This window comes from Dreissena polymorpha, chromosome 16, assembly GCF_020536995.1.
Source record: "Dreissena polymorpha isolate Duluth1 chromosome 16, UMN_Dpol_1.0, whole genome shotgun sequence".
NCBI lineage: Eukaryota > Metazoa > Mollusca > Bivalvia > Myida > Dreissenidae > Dreissena > Dreissena polymorpha.
Genome location: NC_068370.1, coordinates 37,516,468 through 37,537,963, shown reverse-complemented (window position 1 = coordinate 37,537,963; position 21,496 = coordinate 37,516,468). Strand labels below are relative to the sequence as shown.

At 34.3% G+C, this 21,496-nt stretch overlaps 1 long non-coding RNA gene across 1 annotated transcript in view; it reads left to right on the top strand.

Moving 5' to 3' along the window:
* Positions 1–7,847: 7,847 nt before the first annotated feature.
* Positions 7,848–21,496, top strand: part of LOC127862169 (uncharacterized) — a 62,989-nt gene continuing 49,340 nt past the window's right edge. The window contains exon 1 of the long non-coding RNA XR_008040474.1: positions 7,848–8,131. This is a non-coding gene — a long non-coding RNA (uncharacterized LOC127862169). The remainder of the gene's footprint in view (positions 8,132–21,496) is intronic.

The following is a 21,496-nucleotide window of genomic DNA, read 5'->3' as shown; positions in this document are numbered from 1 at the left end:
AGGTAAAAGGACGTTTAATCTTTTAACCATTTATGAAATTAGTTTTTAAAACAGAATATTCAACCATTTTATACGTTCAAAGAACCTGCATCGTCATATTTTCAAGCGATCTAAAAAAACTTGGGATGAAAAGAAGGGTGTGTAGTTGCCATCTTGGACTATATATATAGATCATATGTTCCATGTAAGAACTGTATTATTTATCATTTACATATTGCGCAAGTTGTGGTATCCATAACACTATAAACAGGCGAAAACCGATCACTGTCTGAAGCTCTTGGTAAAGGTCAGTAATGTTTTCCAGGGGTCACCATCATTGATAATCAGTAAGTGACCAACCTCAGGCACGATTTTATTATTACAAAATATAAACTGCACACTGCTTTTCTAGTTTACCGGACAAATAATAATAAAATGAAGCAAGTTCATTAGGAATTACTTAATAATTTACACAAATAAAGCCGTCTTTTCTGTTATTTGGATTAGATCTGTTTATGTAGATAGAACCAGGGTTATGTATTTTTATTTGTTGACAAAAACAAGTATGGAAAGTATTGGTGTTTATAGTGTGTTTTGTTTTTAACAAATAGTAAAAAATGTGTAGCCAGTGACAGAAAAATTGCTGTCGAGATATGATACTCGTACAGGATTTTGATGGATTTTAATTCTACTTTTCAGTCGATAAAATGTATAACATTTTGACATTCATTTCACGACAAAAGAGATGCTCAAAGCGGCAGTCTAAAATGCATGCAAAAATGCAAAAAGTGTTTTAAAAATTTGAGATGGTTCACATCAATTTTATTGATTTTTAATAGCATGTTCAATGCTGGTATTACAAGCTCTTTAATAAATTAAAAAATTGTTCAAAGAAAACGTACAGCACGGCTGCCGTGCACACTCTGAGGAACCATGATGCGTGGGTTTAAGCATATGTGCAATCACAAACTTTCAGATAGTGCACAGTGTGAATGAAGCAATCATGTGCAGGCAATATTTCAAATTTCAATGTTTTCTAATGGTTCTTGGGGTTGATATAAGCTGCGCTAGAGGGTTAATGTAAAATGTATCAAATTTGCGGGACTTACTTTTCCATCTTTATAATAATGACGTACTTAATTTTTCATCATTGATGTTATATTGTATATCACGCGCGTTACTCTTTACTTAGATCTTAAAAACATATATTTATTAAGGACATTAAAGACATAACAGATGGTGCTTGCACATGTTCGATATAAAGCATTTCAATTAAGACCAAGCTTATGCTAATAGGCATACAGTTTCTAATAACTCTTTATACAGAATGATATCCTAGTAATAATGTTAGAGCTCACACTTAAGAAGATTCATTCACTCATCTGTAATTATGCAATTTATGTATTTCAGTATATACGTAACCAGAAAGAAGATATATTCGCAATGCCCATCGTCCAAAAATATCCCACTCGTTTATGTCCCAAAATTGAGATATGAAGGTAAATGGAGACAATATTGAATTGAAACATCAACAATTTGCAGTAATTAAACAATAGTTATATGTAGTATGATACATTGTATATTTCATTTATAGTTACATGATATTCTTCAGAACAGAGTTGTGTTAACTTAATTTATAGTGCTCAATTATATATATGAAGTTTACATAAATAGAGTTCAAATACCAAATAAGTCTTCCGGTAGCCATACATTTAAGAGTGAACCGGCGAACATGATGAACGAAATAGTTAACGTTGCTAAGTCGAGCGTGACAAAATATTTACACAATCAAGGTATTCATTATCGTTTGATAATCACTCTTTCAGATGAATGATATGTGCATTAGCAATACGATGTCTGGCACTTAGGAACCGAATAACATGCAAAAACATACATTAATTATATCATACTGCATGGAGTTTATGATTGAAGGCGCAATTGTTCGACAAAGCTGATTACCTTCCACGGCACTTCTATGGAACATTTTGAATTGATTTCACATGCTGAGAACATATTTGCCCAACCATCTCGCAAGTGGAGAAAATGGGGGAGACCAGCGTGTTTTTTCCTTCTCCCTCATTTTTCATATTGAAATCGCATTTATCAATGACACTATTTTGAGAAGAGATATTCATGTCGTGTCTGTTTGCGTTATTTTCCGTATTGAAGTTTTAATAATTCGAATTCTTATTTCATACACATGCGTTATGAGAACTTTTAAGCCCCTAATATTGAAAGTTTCAATATAACGTATATAAAGAAGTCGTCAAATTATTCAATTACAACATCGGTTCGAGGTTACTTGCATGAGCACCTGCTTTATATAATTATTATCCATTTATGATATCCCACCCCTTCCAAAACAGGTATAATTTCCCAAACCTCCCATGTTTATACCAGCACCAAGTATAAGATATTTCCAACATAAAAAGTACACTTACATTTTAAAAAGATCCAAATTGGTAATTGTTGCTGGAATTAAGATACAGTTATATAGCTTTCTCAACAGATTTCTGATAGTAATTAACTGGATTCGTGCAAATCATTTGATAGAACATCACAAGCTGGTTCTTTGCACAGGACGATCACAAATAGGAACTCCGGGGGAACGGACGCTTAATGGAATAACAGCGGCAATTGTCGATTTCATTCATTCAAAGAAACAAAACTACCAGCAATGACCTTACATAGGTATGTGCGGGTATTAGAAGTGATATCTATAAGGAATCAGCTGTGGTCATACAGAGGTCTATATTGGAACCAGAAGTGATCCTACATAAATCTCTTCTGGACCCAATATAGAACTCGATAGAACCACAGCTGCTTTCTTATAAACCTCTGTAAGATCAATTTTGATTCCTTACGGAAATTTTGTAGGATCGCTCTGATCTCCATAGGGACCTCTGTAAAACCAAAGTGGACTTATTTGAGAGATGTGGGATCTCTACACATACCTTTGAAAGGACAAAACAGACTCGTTGAAGGGAACACAGCAGGTTGCTCTCACAGACATTATGAAAATCATAACTGATTCCGCATACGAATTTCTTCAGGATTATAACTGTCCCACACATACATCAGTAAAATCACAGATGGCTACATTTATTAGAGATTGATATAAGATCAAATCATGTTTCACAAACATGTCTCTGTACGTGAGCTTACTGATAAATTTCGCGACAAGATATATAATGCCGCAAAGCTCAATGCGATTTTAAAGGATAATGCATTATTATTTTCAGAAAAAATATACTTCCGTATATTCAGATGTTGTAATTAGAAAGCGTTGAAAAAATATCACAATTGCCTTTTGTATTACTGTATCTTCATACGTGAAATTTAATAACTATTCGCAGACCCATAAACGTTTGCTTATCAACGGAGGCAATCCTCCAGATGCCTTCCAGTAATTATTGCATGTATACTTCTCGCCTATAAACATGTTTAAAATTCTAGCAATCTTTTGAAGGATGTTGAGCAATAAAGATTTATAACAAAATGCGAATTCTCAGATAATGTTTGGACATAAAATTCACATAAAATCTATTGATGTTTAAAATTCTGCTAGAAAGTATGCTTACTGAAATATTGCTTTTCACAACATGCTTACCAGAAGATTGGGAAACAGACGCTTGTGCATGAACCAAACATAAAAATTGCTGTTTTTGTACAACTGGGATTTAAATTCATACGATGACTACAGAATATGGATCTGACAAAATGGTGGGCACCTATAAACATATTTTAACAAAGAAAGTAAGGTTTGTGAACATAGCTTTAAATAAACAATTTATGCCAGGGTTACCCAAGATGACACTAAGATGAAGTGTATAAACTTGAAATATATGTAAAAACTAAATAAATCGGTTAAAGCTTTGCATAAAAAATTATGACAATTATGTGTGTAAAACTTTTGAAAAACAATACAAATGAATACCTTGAATGTTGCATCATTACACTTTTTAACAACATTTTAAAACATTTTTTTCATAAAGGTTAACGTTAATGGTGCCTTACAACCGCATCAGAATGTCAAATCTTGAAGAGTGTGGTAAAAGTTTATCGGGATGAGTATTAGCTAATGCCATGTCGATCTCATGACTTCTTTTTTAATTTCAAAGCCACATAAAGACATAAAATTAAATAATATTGATTAAAATATTTCGTGAAATAAAGTTAACCCATAAACAAACCAGTGTTCCTTATAGCAATAGCCAACATTTAACGCTGGATGTGGTACGGTAACATAGATTTAACGAGAAATAAAACGGTCGTTTTTTGTTGTTGTTTTTTGACAATATATTGCATGTGAATTTCCTGCGACTATATCCGAACACTTACGAGCGAACGCGAGATTGGCTTCGGAAAGCGTCGGAAGCACGCCGTAGTTCTGATAAGCATCCTTAAGTCAGTCTCGCCTTCGCTCGTTAATGTTCGCATATCTTTTCGGGAAATTCACATTGTCACAAAAAAAATTGTCACACAAAAAAACAACAGCATTTTGTACCTCGTTAAGTCTATGTTACTAGACCACATCTGGCGTTGAAATTTTGGCTATGGAAAAACCAGACATAATATAGTACCGTGTTGATCAAACTAAGTAATTAAAGGTTAACATTTACTTAAAAATAATACTACATATTCTTTATTTTCAGAGAGATCCAATGTTTATGTTAGCATCAGCATCTATATAATGAAGACGGTGGCTTTTTGTTGACATTTTTTGAAAACACTGGAACACCCACAAGTCTCATATTAACTCCTTATTAGGTCATGAACGTATTTTCTAAAGTAACGTTAAAAAGGGGTGAAAACGCTTTAAAATTTTAATCTATACCGATCTAATTTATCAATATTCAGAAACGAACCATTGCTTTGACTTTTTTTTTCAAATCAGGAGTGCTATTTTGCTTTTTCGCATATGCATCTTGTTTGAATGTATGACCTTTTTAATCGTCGTTTAACCAGATTTAACAGACGTAGGCATAAGGAATTGTCAGCTCGTAGGCATAAGGAATTGTCAGCTCGTTCTATGAAAAATACGGATGGCTTTTGTAAACGGCAAAGCGCCTATGTAGTGGCATTTCTTGGATAAAGGTTCCACTCTAGTATTGGAAATGATTACACCGTACAGCTTTTGAATGACCATAAGTGGGCAGTCTTGCGATCCAATCGGGAAATGATACAATTTTCCTGCTGTTAATCTTTGACTCCCAGCTATCCGATATTGGATTCGGATATGAATCATAAAACTGCGCATAATGGGAGCAGAGTTCAGGCAATTTTTCATGGACACAATCCCATCGATATCGTTAATATTGGGATTGTCTGATGCTCAAAGTACACATCCGACTCTGTTACATGTGCTAATACATTATCGAAAGGAAATTGCAAATGCAAACACCGTCATGCAGAATACGATACTAAAAAGAGTGTGAATCGTGAAATTGATGCGTTATGCACATGTTTCTGGAAGCGAAATCTATTGAGGGTAAAATTGAAATTAATGAAATAAATTATGTAATATATTTTGTTTAAACAGGAATCCGATCACATATGGGCATGCTCATGTCCGATTATTATTTGAATGTGTTTTGGGGAAAAAAAATTATTTCTTTACATCGTTTGTGGATTAGTTCTGCACACAACATTCTCATCATTGTATCCTCCGTGAACAACAATTTTGCCAGAATTGCATTTACTTTTTACCATCTAGATTGTCGCTAAAAACGTGCAATCGCCCTTGTTATGTTTCTAAATCCATTAAGTGAACACCAACACTTGCATTTAAAAATGTTGTTTATCATTATGCGGCTTCTTTTTTATGTATGCCATCTGATTTTGTCCAGTTGGAATGTGAAGCTTAAGCATAATACAGTTTCACTGGTTATGGGGCACAAATGCAGTTTTGTTAAGCTCTCTAATATTTTGGTAGGTATTTAGCTTTCAATTTAATTGGTATGGCGGAGTGGAAATATATTTTGAACACAGTTTTACACATATTTATTTTACCCAGTATGCAGAATATTAACAATTCAATAAACTGCAACTAAAGTGTACCCGTGATAATATTTGTATTGTTTAGCCTTTATGGAAATTACTGACGTGTCTAAAACTCAACACATAAAATACATTATGAAAACAATTCATTTTTATTAGTTTGCAGAATTACTATGTAATACAAACTGTGTTCAGTTAACAGAAATTGAATAAACTTCGCATTTAGGTAATAAACTACATGTATCTGCAAAACACAATGCCATAAAGTGGAGCATTGCATCGATAATTGATTTTTAATGCAATTTAATTAACAATGATGGGCAAGAGTAAATTGGCTAATCGATACAAAGTATTTAAAGATTTCTGTTCTGTTTTATTATTTCACATATAATTCTTATGCAACAGTTGACTGAAATTGAACTATAACATTCAAGAGAGAACATTTGGACGACATCAAGTCAAGGAATCGCGCTGCTTTCTTGGATGCAACATATGGTGAAGGTCGATTGAAACCTTATGTTATGCAATCAAGCAATATTAATTCAAAATTACGGTCAGGCTATTATGTTTAGTCTGCCGCTTGAACCAGATTCATTAATAATTCAAATGTTGAAAAATAGAATTCATAAAAGGCTGACCCGATGTTATATAAAGATGATTGCTAAAGAATAAAGATTTGCTTTGACCGTTTCAAGGCGGTGAACAAAGTTTTATTTATTGGTGTTTGTTTTAAACCTGTCTTAAGTCCTGTGCCTTAATGTATGAATCGTGGTCATTTGCGTCAATTCAGTTACCTTAAAATGAAGATGAAAATGATCTCCTGCTGATGCAACTGGAAATGCACTCATTGTTATTATTAATACGGCTGCGTATTGAGATGAAATAATTATTGAATAAATTCACACAAACACAAAAGACTCAATAACAAAACTTCATCTGGAAGGGAACGCGTCACATGGCTATCAATAAAAACTAATGATCCGCACACCCGTGTCTAAACCAAATCTTTGTTGTCGCCTCATTTGATCGACACAAGAGACGCTGACATTGACGTTGACATTTTGTAACATGTTGAAAGTAATGGGAAAATGATGCGGAGAATCAATATTAAGTCCTTTGGTATAAGACTGAATTCTGTTTTTACAAAGAAATCGGGTATGTCACCGTTATAGGGAAAATGGGCTTTGTTTTCACTTTTATTGGGATTCATATAGTGGTTGTTGATGATGCAGATTAATTAAGAAGTTTTTGTGAGCTTTTTGAAAATGGAGTGATCATCATAAGAAAACAAGAGTTCGTTTCCACCCCTAACATGACGTTATTCGTACACATGCCTTTCAAGCAAAACAAAATGCATCTTTATTACAAGCATTCATAACGGTATATACGTCTCTCGATATATATAAGTACTGTGTTGTTTTACATTCGTGTATAATTTTTTTTTTGAAATGTATATATGAACTTGTTAATATAAATATATCCATTAGAAAGAAATGTAGAACAAACCAAAAGTACGAATCCATGTTTACGTGTATTTCTCCAAAGCAGGCAATATAAATTATATTCATTCATCAAACAGACAATTACTGCAATACAACCATGTTTAGCATGGCAAATGACATTCACCACATTCTTAATTATTTACTAATTGTTTGTTAACGTTCCACAATAAACATGCCTGTTAACCATTGTTGTTCATGTCCCGTTGAAATGCAGGTTCTCGAGCATACAACACTCTTTCAACACCCTGGTAACCCTGCATTGGAATCGGTCTACAAAGGAAAAACCTCACCCCTCCCATTGCTAGCCTTGCTAGGCAGGCAAAGTCTTGAAAACGCTCACAAGCTGCTCGCAGTTTCTGATGAACAGTGAGGCAATACAGAGCACGGTGACTTGCGGGAAGGCAAAATCCTCCGTGTGCTTTAATTAGCTAAATTGATTGGTATTAGTTAAACAAATCTTATCTCATTAGTCCGATTCAGGTAGGAAAAGAGAGCAATTGCTCTATTTGTTGGGAATGTGCGTTTAGAGTAAACACAGCACGTTATCTTTTTGTGAAACTGTTTGAAACAAATTTGGTGCATTAAAAAAGTGCCAAACAGTTGACCGTTTAATGTGGATGTAACTGAAATACCACGGAAAGTTGTCCCAGGTGGGTATATTTTATTTTTCTATACATTTGCTGTATAGTGTGTTTATCGTTTCATTTTATGTTATGAATAGTGCTTTTAACATGTCAGGCATTTGTTTCTGTTTTAAAACAAACTGATTTTGTATTCAAAGGAAATGGATACTACAACTGGGTAACTCACCTCGCTACAATGATAATACTGATACATAATGAACAAAACAGGTAGACACATGTTCTTCCCAGAGAACACAATTTACAACTGTCAGCAATGTAAAGAAAGATGATTCTTGTTTGTTTGTTCTTGTTTTGTTTTATTTTACCAAGTTACATGTCCTTGTGTGTTGAGACATCGGAATGGAAAGTACAGTCTACAAAGACCTCAGTAGGGGCAAATTAAAGGGGCCTTTGCACTGATTTGGGCATGTTTTGAAGTATTTCATTAAATTCTTTATTTTGATAAATGTAAACATTGGATCTAAAAAGCTCCAGTAAAAATTCAAGAATAAAATTTAAAAAAGAAAAGAAAAAAAAAAGTAACCCTCATCAGGGCTCGAACCACTGACCCCTGAAGTCCTGGAGTAAAAAGTCTACCTCTTAGACCACTCGACCATCCTTCCTCATACAATGAATGATGTATTTTATACTTTATGTAAGCAATCCTTGTAGTTTCACAAAACATAAGGACAAACAACAGAACTCTCCAAATTAGTCAATTGTTTCTTGTTGCAACGCTTTATAATTTTCAGGTTTATAAATCGTCAAAAGATGCATATAATGGCTATTTTAGAGCATGGTAAATGTTCAGTTTTACTGTTTCCTCACAAATATCATAACTACAAAAAAAATTTGCGAATCTGAAACAACTTTTTAAAATTTTGTCAATTTACCAAAACGTGAAAAGGCCCCTTAAACATACATATGATATTTGTTGAATGACATAAAAATCTGCATCAGTCTACAACATAGTTTGAATCCATACTTCCAAGCGTGCTGAAAGGTCAAAGCAATGTATAAATACCTAAGGACCAGTAGAGAAGAATGTTTATGATGGTCCATAATTCAGTTTTATAGCAACATACTAGCATAACCTCATCTTTTGATTTCCAAACAACAAAGAAAGTCTTGCCACCCCTCAAAACCTGCTTTTTTCTGTTTGAAAACTAGGAGGGCATAATTACAGCATAGAGGGTGGGAGTAATTCTGGAATGTTTCAAGATAAAAGACTCAAAGTTGTGGTTGAAACAAAATGCCTTAAAAGCAGAACAACATGAGATCTTATGTCTTGTGTAAGTCATCAGTTATGCAAGTAGTGTTTTTACTTGTAATGACATGAAATTTTATTTAGATTGCCGGTACATTTAATAGATTTGATTATTGTATTCAGGTTAATAATATCTGCTGCAATTGATGCTGTAAATTCGGAAGATTAAGTCGCACAATTCTATTAATAATGCAAAAACATGAGACTGCAGATACGTTTTGGGAAATGATGCTGACAATGCAAGGATAAGGTCTCACGACTGTATTAATTACATAACAATCTTAAACACTACAGATCATACATTCCAATGGTTTATTTCATTATATTAGGCTATACACAAAAGAAACACAACTATATATTTATATTTACCAGTATTGTGATCCAGCAAATGGGAAAATAATGTTGGAAAATGAAAATGAAATGTAATAAATACATTTAAATTGATGTCTTCGTTCTGTATAAGAACATATAATATTTAAGTTAAGACAAGTTTTTTCAGCTCAACTGATTGCTCAGGTGAGCTTTTGTGACCGGTCTTTGTCCGTCTTCCGTCCGTCGTCCACATTTGGTTTGTAAACACTCTAGAGGCCACATTTCATGTCCGATCTTCATGAAACTTGGTCAGAAGATTTGTCCCAATGATATCTCGATCAAGTTCGAAACTGGGTCATGCTGGGTCAAAAACTAGGTCACTAGGTCAAAAAAAGAAAAAACCTTGTAAACACTGTAGAAGTCACATTTCATGCCCAATCTTCATGTAACTTTGTAAAAATGTTTGCCTTAATGATATGTTGGTCGAGTTCAAAAGTGGTTCCGGTCCGTTGGGGCAGTTTTCCTTATTTGGCTATAGAGAACCATTGTAAACACTCCGAAGTCACAATTTTTGCTTAATCATCATGAAAGTTGGTCAAACATTGGTTTTATTGATATCTAGGACGAGTTCGAAAATGGTCCAGATCGGTGAAAATACATGGCCGCCAGTGGGCGTGGCATTTTTCTCTATATGTATATAGTGAAAACATGTGAACACTCTAGATGTCACATTTTTGGCCCAATTTTCATGAAATTTGGTCAGAACATTTGTCTTTTTGATATGAGAGTTGAGTTCTAAAATGGTTCCGGACAGTTGAATAACATGGCTGCCGGGGGGGGGGGGGCAGTTTTCCTAATTTGGCTATAGAGAAACCTTGTAAACACTCTAGAAGTCACAGTTTTTGCCCAATAATTATGAAAATTAGTCAAAACATTGGTTTTATTGATATCTCGGACGAGTTCGAAAATGGTTTAGATCGGTGAAAAAACATGGCTGTCAGTGGGCGGGGCATTTTTCTCTATATGTATATAGTGATAACATGTGAACACTCTAGAAGTCACATTTTTGGCCCAATTTTCATGAAAGTTGGTTAGAACATTTGTTTCCTTGATATGAGAGTTGAGTTCGACTGCCCTGGGGGGGGGGGGGCAGTTTTCTTATATTTATATAGTAAAAAAAGCTTGTGAACACTCTAGAAATCACATTTGTTGCCCAATCATCATGAAACTTGGTACAAAGATTGGTTTTATATATATCACATAATTAATGCCATAACAATTGCCCTTAAATTGTCAAAATTTTCATTATATTATACAAAATCTTTGTAAACACTCTAGAGGTCACAATTTTGTTTCAGATTTTATGAATCTTTGTCATATAATATTTATTTTTGTAATCAAAGTTTGATGTTTGGTAAGGGGGGGTCAACTCAAAATATAGATCACAGGGTCAAATCTTACAAAAACAAAAACATTCCATATGCCAGAGTTTTGGTTCAATAATGATGAAACTTGACCAGGATGTTTGTCTGGACAATATCTAGGTCAAGCTTGACATTTTGTAAAGATTGAATGAACCGACTCCTCTCAGGTGAGCGAACTAGGGCCATCTTGGCCCTCTTGTTTGCAATACTGGGGGAATGGGCCTGGGCCTTATATTTAAGTGAGTGATAAATGAAAGAATAAAACTATTTTGCAATTTCAAAATCTATACAGTGATCCGAAATAAATAACAGCTTTTAATAAGTTGTAGTGGTATGTGAATGTATATTATCTGCCAAGGCTGTGTAAAGGAGAGTTCCCAGGTTTGAGAAACTGCCTGGATTCATACGTCACTTGGAATTTGTTCTCAAGATGTTCCCCTAAGATGCCAAGGATACCATCTAGGCAAGAAACAAAATCAAGAATCTTAAGGTCTTTTGGTACTTAAAAGCTAAAATAAATAGGTTTTAACTAGTAAGTCAGCAAAGTGGTTGTTCTTCTAAATCTGCTTCTCATCTAGGCGACAGGGGTTCGTTTTTAGTTACCGTTCAGCCTCCCCCCTCCCCCATGCTCAAAAGAAGATAACCCCAAAATTATAGTATGTTTTAGTGAATAACTAGTATGAAAATGCAGCATCAATTTCTATCCATGCTTTTCTAAAAGGAGCTTTTATTGACTGTGCCTAGAGGGAAAGTCTGTGTCCATAGCCTCAGGATAATCTACTTATGAGCCTCACTCTGGGAATATGGGGTTAAAGGCCCAATCTCACCATGATTCCACCGGGATGAACCGGGGAAGACCGTCAACAGCCGGGATGTAACCGGGACAGCACCATAGCTCCACCGGGGCCCATACAGACACAGGCAGAGCTACGGCAAGGCCCCGGATGTTGCCCCGGTGAATGCCCACAGAGTCCTCGGTATAGCTACGGTACATCTGTAAACCGGGGCACTGCAGGAACGCCACCAGCAATTTCACCGGGGCTCCGTCTGGGCATTAACAGCAACGACCGGGGATAAACCGGGGTGTTGCCGTAGCTCTGACGGGTTCTGATGCCGGTATAGCCCAGTTGAGTGCCGGTGGAAATACGGTATACTGGGGCTCTGCCGGGAAGCTGCCGGTTTTCACCTGGGCATTACGGGTGACAACCGGGGCTTCACCAGGATAAACTGTAGCTAGTCTGGGGTTGACCAGGACTCTGCTGGGTTGTTGACCGACCTCAACCGGGACTGCACTGGGAAATAGTGTGACAGCGTTTACAAAATTCTACGAATCATCTCCGTTCTTGCCGGTGGACCGGCGTTAGCAAATGGGGATGAACTCTACCGGCAATAGTGAGACTTGGGCTTAACCGTTTAATGCATGAGTGTAAAGTGTCGTCTCATATTAGCTTAATAAGCACAGTTTGCAGACCCTTAATTTTATCAGGGATAACTCTTTCTGCTTAAAATGGGTTTTCATTAAGAACAGACTGCCTTTAAACCTTATATACAAGAAAAAGCGGAAAGTGTTGCCCCTGATTAGTCTTGCTGTCAGAACAAGGACTTTGACAACGTTTTACCCTTAGGCCAGAATTTTTTTATTAATTGATTTTCTGATTTTTTTTCTAAAAGTGTCGGATAGGAGGACGGAAAAAAAGATGGGTGACCAAATATGCCCTCATTTTTAAAAATGTTATGGTATGAAGTTCTTTTCACTAAGCAACCACAGCGATTTTTTCAAACATGTTGATGTGCAAAATGATCATAATCAGACGGTAGGTCTTGATTTGAAGTTTTTAAATTGGTTTGAATTTTAAAAATATCGTAACTGGTTCAAAAGTAATGCAATTTGTTCACTTGTTGATAATATACTTTTTGGTCATTTTTTTGCTGAGCATTTTGGTCATAGTACCTGTGCGTTTTGCGGACTTCGTGCGTTGAACAAAATAACTTTTATCATTTAGCTACCATTTGAATTAATTTGTTTGTTTTGTCTCATTTGGTTGAAACTTGCCATCTCTATGGGTTTTTTTCACAAGGAATCCATATTTTGCATTAAAAATACTTTATCTCAACAAACAACAAATAAGCTATTGAGGATTAAAAGAAACATTTAATAGTTTATTGTCCAGTAAAAATCAATACCGCAGACAAATTACCGGGTAATACAAACTGCATAATAAAACCCTTTTCTGGGGTTTCACTGGCCCAAAAAAAGTTGTTGCCACTTTATCACGGTGTGAAAACCGCCGGTTATTCCAACTTTATTAATAAGGACAATCATTTAAGGAACCTTACTACATCAAAGAATAATGGCGATGACTATATTTTTATTACTTTGAGAAGTATTTTTATACACAAATAACAATAAGTACTTTCATAAGTCTCAATAAGCTTATTTTTATATAAATAACATTTTTTCCCACTTGATAAACCAGATAACCAACATTATATTATAACGTTAACAATAATGTAACAGTATGCTGCATTAATGTTTCAGAATTATTTATTAAAACCAAGAATCACACAAATATACATCATCTGAAAGGAAAAATAAATCGAACATCAGAAATAAAGCATCTCAATTCAAATTGTTAAATAGTTACATTTGGTCATTTGGACAATATATACATCAACTTCTGTTTATTATCTAATTTCACAAATTCTAAAACAACACCTATTGTTAAAAGTTTTCTGTTAGCTGTGGTGGTCGATTTCCAGGTTCAATTTAACATGAATATTTTTCACATCTTTTTCTTGACAGAAAGGCTCAGGATAATTGCCACCATTCATTCTTGTTGTCTGAAATAACACAAAACCTATTTTTACAAACTATATACAACAAATCAACACATACATATCACTATCTTTATATGTCCGAATTTTAACATATCCAAAATATAGTACATCAAGTGACAGACCTACCTTTGATTTCAGAAATAGTTGGTATCTTACTTAAAATATATCGTTCCCAGAACATTATAATAATGGAACTGTTAAACATAAATGCTCACAAATGCCTGTTGAAACAAGTTAACATGTGTTTTTGATTAAAGAAATAGCGCCCCTAATAATCGTTATAATTATTGATCTTCGTGACAGTTTATCCCAGGATAACACAATTGATAGTTCAATGTCATAAAGGAGCCGATAATCCGATAATAACCCCCATAAACTTGACTATTTATTTTTGGACATTCATAGTTTGAAATTGTTGTAAAAAACTGTTGATTTTGCGATTTTTTAAGTTTGGGTACGAACCAGTTCGGACAAAACCTAAGTTTTGTACCCATTTCGTACCTATTGAAAATAACGAAAAAAACACATATGCACAAATTTTTCACTACAACTGCATAAAACAAAAAAAAAATTCTCTAGAATATGACCGTATTTGTGCGTAAAATATGGAAGGTTTAAAGTTGATAGGCGTAAATGGGTTTCGCATTTCGAGCTCACCTGTTAAATTAAAATCGTTCGTTTCCTATTGCTTTTATAATAATTCTTCGTCATTTAAATACTTTCAATTTTATAATATTGTAAAGAAATAACAAAATATTTACTTACAAACCTGTTCCATTCAGGATTTCCATTTGACGGTTGTATAATTATTGGGAAATTAGCAGACTTTGCTGATGAACGCGTTGTACATAGCGTTCTTGCACAAACAATGATGGCGTAGCTTTTAGCACATACATGTACATGATGAAGAATGTTCACGTATTAATGTGGGTAATTAAAACTGGGTTTATTATGATGATTTATAACTCATTTGAACTTTTTCTAAAACCCGGCAAGCGTTTCGTGTTTAAAAGACAGCTTTTGGCATCCGAAAAAAATCGTTTTTTTTTTTGGTTTCGTCTTAAATTGGAGTCGGCGGGTCCGAAAATCATTTAATTAAAAAAATCTGGCCTTATCCATTAAACCCTGTTTTCGGAGAGCTATGCTAATTAATTGTTTGTGCAATTAGCTCTATGATGGCATTAATAAGAGTCTGTCTTTATTTCTTGATAAAGTTCCTGCAGACAACTTTTTCTCACTGCACTGCTAACACAATTGGGGCTGCAGCGCCTGCTTCTATGGTTGCGAAGACAATATGAGAGGCTCTTTATTGATATGAGTTGTGCAAATGAACTTATACTGTCATTAAATGGCATTGAACATTGTACACCAAAGGAAAAACAACCAATCTACTTCAGCAGAATATCTTTATTATGATCATTATGTAAGTTTGATGGGTTCATGCACAACCGTAAACACAAGAGAAACATATAAAATCTCTTGGCATTCTTACAATAAAACTTTAAAAGCATATAGACAGCTGAATGAGATAGATACATGTACTTACCATATCTCTGCATTGTTACCTGCCTGATATTAAGGTGCCTACTGGTACTTGTTATTTTGTATATCATGTCAACAGGGTAAAAATCGGTACACAATTTTAGTCATCTTTTTTTGATAAATTTGAATCAGATTCAATAAACAAACCAATTGTATACCAAGATCTAATATGTTTTAGAACAAAAGCAGAAAATTAAAATAAATTACAAATTTTAAGGGCAAGTGTTCATGCCTTCATGATTAACGCGTCAAACGTCGTACAACATATTCATTACTGCAACTTCCAAGCGATTATATTTAAATATTTCTTAAAAGGGCCTTTTCACAGATTTTGGCATGTTTTGAAGTTTGTCAATAAATGCTTTATATTGATAAATATAAACAAGGATTTAAAAAGCTACAGTAAAAAATAAAGGATAAAATAAAAAAATAAATAACCCTCAACAGGGCTCGAACCACTGACCCCTAGAGTCCCGGAGTATTAGACCAATCCACCATCCTGCCAAGTATGTTTAACAAATGTATTTTATACTTTATATAAGCAATCTTCATAGTTTGACAAAATATAAGGACAACAACAAAACTCTCCAAATTATTCAATTGTTTCGAGTTGCAACGCTTTATAATTTTCAGGTTTTTACATCGTCAAAACATGCATATAATGGCTATATTAGAGCATGGTAAATGTTCAGTATTACTGTTTCCTCACAAACATCAACTAATACGAAAATGTGCGAATTAGAAACAACTTTCTCAATTTTGTCGATTACCAAAACGTGAAAAGGGCCCTTTAAAAATGATAAACAGAACAACAGTTTAGAAATCTACTGCCATATTATAGTGTTATACACTTGGAGTCTTTTCTAACGCATCACTTTTCAAACTTGAATATCTCAGTTATGAGTAAAGATATTGAATTAAAATTTTACATACGATTATTTGACTACATTCTATGCAAGCTCACGATAAAATCATTCATCCGTGACGATTGAACACTTTAGCACGTGGGGTAGGTGTGGTTCCATATTTTTGCACGCGGAAATGTTGAAACGCGATTTAATTCTAGTTTTATTTCAATTTAATTATTTTAGGTGGATTCTTACACAAGGAAAACATAAAATTAATTTACAAAACAATATAGCTCGTATGAATATTCAGGAGCGCAATCGCGCCCCTTGCATTTTACAGGCTACCTTTCCCACTTGCTAAAGCGTCCGATCGTCACTGATGAATGATTTTATCGTTAGCTTGCACATATTGTAGTCAAATGATCACATGTGATTTGAAATAAAAATATTTACTCTTTACTGAGATATGTAAGTTTTAAAAGTGTTGCGTTAGAAAAATCATAAAGTGTAGTAAAAGGCGATATACATGTTATTCCATTTTAATTTCAATTTCATAATTCTAGGTAAGTTTTTACACAAGAAAAACATAATATTAATTAAAGAAAAACAATATGGCTGGTATGAATATTCAGGAGCAAAACGGCTTAATCGGCATGTTGCAAGCTGGTCAGTTATTAAGAAGTGTAAGTTTATGTGTTTTACTTTACACATTGTTATTATTTAACGTTGTACGAGTTTGGGAATTTGCCTTTTGATTCAGTGACGTTTTTAATTTGTTAAGTTTAATATTTTGTTGTTTTTCAATTTCAATGAAATTTTCAGGAATTATCAGATATGTGTTGAATTATTCTTGGTCCAAATTTCAACACAAGCCGTTCAAAAATAAGGGAGTTATATTGATATGATTAAGTGATGCGTTAGAAAAGTCTCCAAGTGTATATCAGACTCGGCACAAATAAAACAATTTCTTGGCAAAGATTGCTGTTATTTTATTCTAAGCATCATCAAATATATTACATAATGAAAATACGCTGGTGAATTAATGGCAGCAGTCTCGTAAAGGTTAAAGTGTTGAAAACATACTAACTTTTGATTAGAGGAGATAATGCTATGTCTACAGTCTAGGTTACAATGCACTATACAATGCAATTTTAAGGTGACATTTAACAGCTGATGTATTGTAATTAGATGAATCTCAGTGGTACTGGCGATTGATTTATATGTGGTATATTCCTAATATCAATTAACTGATGTAATATTTAATCATAGTTCCATGATAGTTTATCAATGGAATATTATAAAGCAATTAGTTCTGTGGTGCATATAAATGTATACAGTAGCTTTCGTGTAGTTGATATGGTCGCTGCCTAGCAATCAAAAGGTCGTAGGTTCATTGCACACCTTGGGGGATGGCTCAAGATTTCCTTTCAAGACACCAAGTACAGGTTCTACCCAGGAAACTAACTCAAGAGTGTCTTAACAAACCACAGACCTCTGGTGCAATCAAGCTAAGATAATAAGTATAAAATACATGTATACAGTTAACACCAGGCTCATGAAAATAAGCAAAGTCATACTGTTCATGTTTGTATGAAATATCCTGAATATATATATATTAAAAAAAAAAAGTATGAATTACACAGGAAAGTGTGTTATCTGTATAAATCTGATCAGTATCAATAATTTTATAGGCAACTATTGTTTCCTACTTAAAACACATAATGACAACAGAATTTTCCCATCTAAAGCGCGCCCCCATGTATAATGTGCATTTGATATTTTACATCCTTATACATGGTAACTTATGGTATACAATTTTGAGTTGAAATAGAAGAAATATCATAAACATCAATATTTTTATGCCCCTGGTAGAGTGGCATATAGCAGTTAAACTGTCTGTCAGTCTGTCTGTCTGTCTGTCAGTCTGTGTGTTTGTCCAAAAACTTTAACATTGGCCATAACTTTTGCAATAATTGAAGATAGCAACTTGATATTTGGCATGCATGTGTATCTCATGGAGCTGCATATTTTGAGTGGTGAAAGGTCAAGGTCATCCTTCAAGGTCAAAGATATGGCTTCAAAGCGGTGCAGTAGGGGGCATTGTGTTTCTGACAAACACATATCTTGTTTTTAGCTAAAATTGTAAGGTATGTTAGTTATAATGCTGAATAATAAGACATGACAACACAGAAGATCATTCTGTTATGATTATGACAAATGGTCACTTTTAGCAAAAAGATAAAAATGTGTCTGTGATGTTCTTGAATGGATGGCTATTAAAGGCAGATTCTGAAAAATACCGAAACTTTATTTTTCATTGCCACTAATGTGTATTGATGTTTTTTTATGTCTCTCTAAAATAAAGTGTAATATATTTGATTTGATAAAGAAAATTTATTGATGAATTACAAATGTGGCAGTGTTGTCCCATTGTCTCACAAATAATGGGCTTTACATGTGATGCTGTAAAGCTTCAATTACCCCTGGAGTGTGAAATATTCCTTTCTGCTTTTTAGCCGGATTTTTTTCGAAAAAATCTCGGCTTATAGATTGATGTTGTCGGGCGGGCGGGCGGGGGTGGCGGCGTGCTTGAAAATGTTAAAGTTCTTATTTCATGGTATAACTTTGGTATGCTTGGACCTAGAGTCTTCAAACTTGACATGAAGGTTGGCCAGGATTAACAGATGACCACTGGTCATTTCAAGGTCATTCATTTGAAGGTCAAGGTCACTGTGACCTTCAATATAAAAAATGTTAAAGTTGTTATAACTTTGGTATGCTTGGACCTAGAGTCTTGAAACTTGACATGAAGGTTGGCCATAACTAGTTAGTAACCACTGGTCATTTCAAGGTCATTCATTTGAAGGTCAAGGTCACTGTGACCTTGAATGTAAAAATGTTAAAGTTCTTATTTCATGGTATAACTTTGGTATGCTTGGACCTAGAGTCTTCAAACTTGACATGAAGGTTGGCCAGGATTAACAGATGACCACTGGTCATTTCAAGGTCATTCATTTGAAGGTGAAGGTCACTGTGACCTTCAATATAAAAATGTTAAAGTTGTTATAACTTTGGTATGCTTGGACCTAGAGTCTTGAAACTTGACATGAAGGTTGGCCAGAACTAGTAAGTAACCACTGGACATTTCAAGGTCATTCATTTGAAGGTCAAGGTCACTGTGACCTTGAATGTAAAAATGTTAAAGTTGTTATAACTTTGGTATGCTTGGACCTAGAGTCTTGAAACTTGACATGAAGGTTGGCCAGAACTAGTAAGTAACCACTGGACATTTCAAGGTCATTCATTTGAAGGTCAAGGTCACTGTGACCTTGAATGTAAAAATGTTAAAGTTCTTATTTCATGTTATAACTTTGGTATGCTTGTACCTAGAGTCTTCAAACTTGAAATAAAGATTGGCCAGTACTAGAAGATGACCACTGGTCATTTCAATGTCATTCATTTGAAGGTCAAGGTCACTGTGACCTTAAATGTTAAAATGTTAAAATTGTTATAACTTTGGTATGCTTGGACATAGAGTCTTCAAACTTGACATGAAGGTTTGCAAGCACACTTAGATGACCACTGGTCATTTCAAGGTCATTCATTCTAAGGTCAAGGTCACTGTGACCTTGAATGTAAAAATGTTAAAGTTCTTATAACTTTGGTAGGTAAAAATGTTAAAGTTCTTATTCCATGTTATAACTTTGGTATGCTTGTACCTAGAGTCTTCAAACTTGACATAAAGGTTGGCCAGTACTAGAAGATCACCACTGCTCATTTCAATGTCATTCATTTGAAGGTCAAGGTCACTGTGACCTTCAATGTTAAAATGTTAAAATTGTTATAACTTTGGTATGCTTGGACCTAGAATCTCAAACTTGACGTAAAGGTTTGCAAGCACACTTAGATGACCACTGGTCATTTTGACCTTTGAACAATATTTCAGTAATTTAAGTATTGCATTGACAAAAACACGAAAGGTACTTTCCTGTCATTTAAATCAAAAATCCGGCTTCAATGCGGTCATCTCCGACCGCGGAACTCTTGTTACTTTTATTGTTTCCACTATAATGAGACATGTTTATTAATCATGATCTTGATATAGGTCTTAAAGAAATTGGTTATTTTTTGTTGTGTCATTTCTGCAATGTGGTTTATAAAAACCAGAAACAGTCAGGTAGGTAATACAATATTTTCCCTCACTGTTGTTGTTTGTTTTACCAACTCTGCTTATACACCCAGCTGCTCTTCATAGCATAGAAATAAAATATAATTACAAAAATTAGATCGCTGTCATAAATAAGCTTCTTTCTTATAAAGATGTGCCAAATTTCAGCTTTTTATGTCTAGTAATTAAACAGACGCATACGATATAAAAATGCTTTATACAAAGATATAAGTCCCCAGTAAATAGATTTGGATCAATATGCTCCGTGAAAAGGGGGTTTAATGCATGTGCGTATAGTGTCGTCTCAGATTTGCTTGTGCACATGCCAATCAGGGACGACACTATACGATTTTATGATATTTTGTTCACAGAGAGTCTCTTCATTGCAAAAATCCAGTTTAGGCGGAAAGTATTGTCTGTGATCTAAGCCTGCACAGGCTAATCTGGGAAGACACGATGCACATGCATTAAACCCCCTTTTCACAGAGCACGGCTCATTTTTTTAATCTAAAATTGCATGCCCATAAAAAGGATGGTGGCTTGTACTTTCTCTCAAAATGATATGACATAGTTAAAATGTGGGTAGACAAACTGCATTAGACCATTTAATTCCAAAATCAAACTTCTTTTTTGTAAAAAAATTTTTACAGTCTCCTATGTGGTATTTCAACCTAAGTAAGACACTATTATGGTAAATATATTTTATCAAACATCTTGGACATAAAATAATGATAATGATACTGTGTTTGTTGCGTCCTATTGTATATAAAGCTCCAACACCAGATGCTTGTTTTATGGCAAACTTAGTCTGCGAAGCACCTGTTTTTGATGTACTCACAGCTTGTGAAATACTCTTTTCCACATAAAATTGCCCAAATTACAGGTTCTTAAAATTGTATGGAATAGCTTCATTACCTTTCAAATAAAACCAGAAGCTGTAAGACACATTTTAGTATGGTTGATGTCTGGGTTGATCTCATCAGATCTGAAACA